The 645-nt window shown below is 56.9% G+C and overlaps 1 long non-coding RNA gene across 1 annotated transcript; it reads right to left on the bottom strand.

Moving 5' to 3' along the window:
• Nucleotides 1–18: 18 nt before the first annotated feature.
• Nucleotides 19–639, bottom strand: LOC102471081 (uncharacterized). Its single transcript, XR_336345.2, has 3 exons — nt 451–639; nt 259–339; nt 19–134 (listed from the first exon to the last, which is right to left on the bottom strand). It is a non-coding gene; the product is annotated as an uncharacterized LOC102471081 (long non-coding RNA).
• Nucleotides 640–645: the final 6 nt, after the last annotated feature.

Below are 645 nucleotides of genomic sequence, written 5' to 3'. Positions count from 1 at the left end.
TCAAGATGAGGGTCCACTCACCCAGGTTCCTCAGCAAGCAACAGCTCAGAACGAGCATTTCTGACACTTGTTTCCTCTTCTTGGTCTTCAGCCACCTCAAGTCTGCTTTGGGTTTTGGACTTAGAATGGGGTAGCTAAAACATGGTTGATGAGGGAGCAGTGGGAGAACCAGAGGTTATGGAGGGTGTTGGGAAGCCACCTGGCCCAGTCTCCACCCAGACACCCCTTACTCCCACCCTCCAGCTGCAGAATCCTCACCTTTTTGGATTTGTCAATGCGACGGAACTTCTGCACTAACTCCACAGGGACGGGGGCGGGGCCTGGGAAAGGGTCCTGGGCCTGGGCCCGAAAGACGCAATTAGCAGATCGTTTTTTTGGGGTTGACCATCAACCCTCCCACTATCAAAGCACAGGCGACCTGCCCCGCCACCAGTCAGGTTCCGGTCTCACCCCAGACACGCTCTTCTGGGACTCAGCATTCTTCCGCTGTCGGGATTTCTTCGAGACCTGGGGCTTCTTGGAGACCCGAGACTTCTTTTGGACCTGAGTGTTCTTTGGCCTCTGCGGGCGGAGCTCGCGATTCCTCTTGTTAGGAGGAGGACCTGGAGAGGCTCCCGGGGCGCTCGCGGCGGTCTCTTCCTCCCA

The sequence above is a fragment of the Tupaia chinensis genome, unplaced genomic scaffold (assembly GCF_000334495.1).
Source record: "Tupaia chinensis unplaced genomic scaffold, TupChi_1.0 Scaffold129223_1, whole genome shotgun sequence".
Classification (NCBI taxonomy): Eukaryota; Metazoa; Chordata; class Mammalia; order Scandentia; family Tupaiidae; genus Tupaia; species Tupaia belangeri.
The sequence above is the reverse complement of the archived record's forward strand: the minus strand, read 5'-3'. Positions and strand labels throughout refer to the sequence as shown.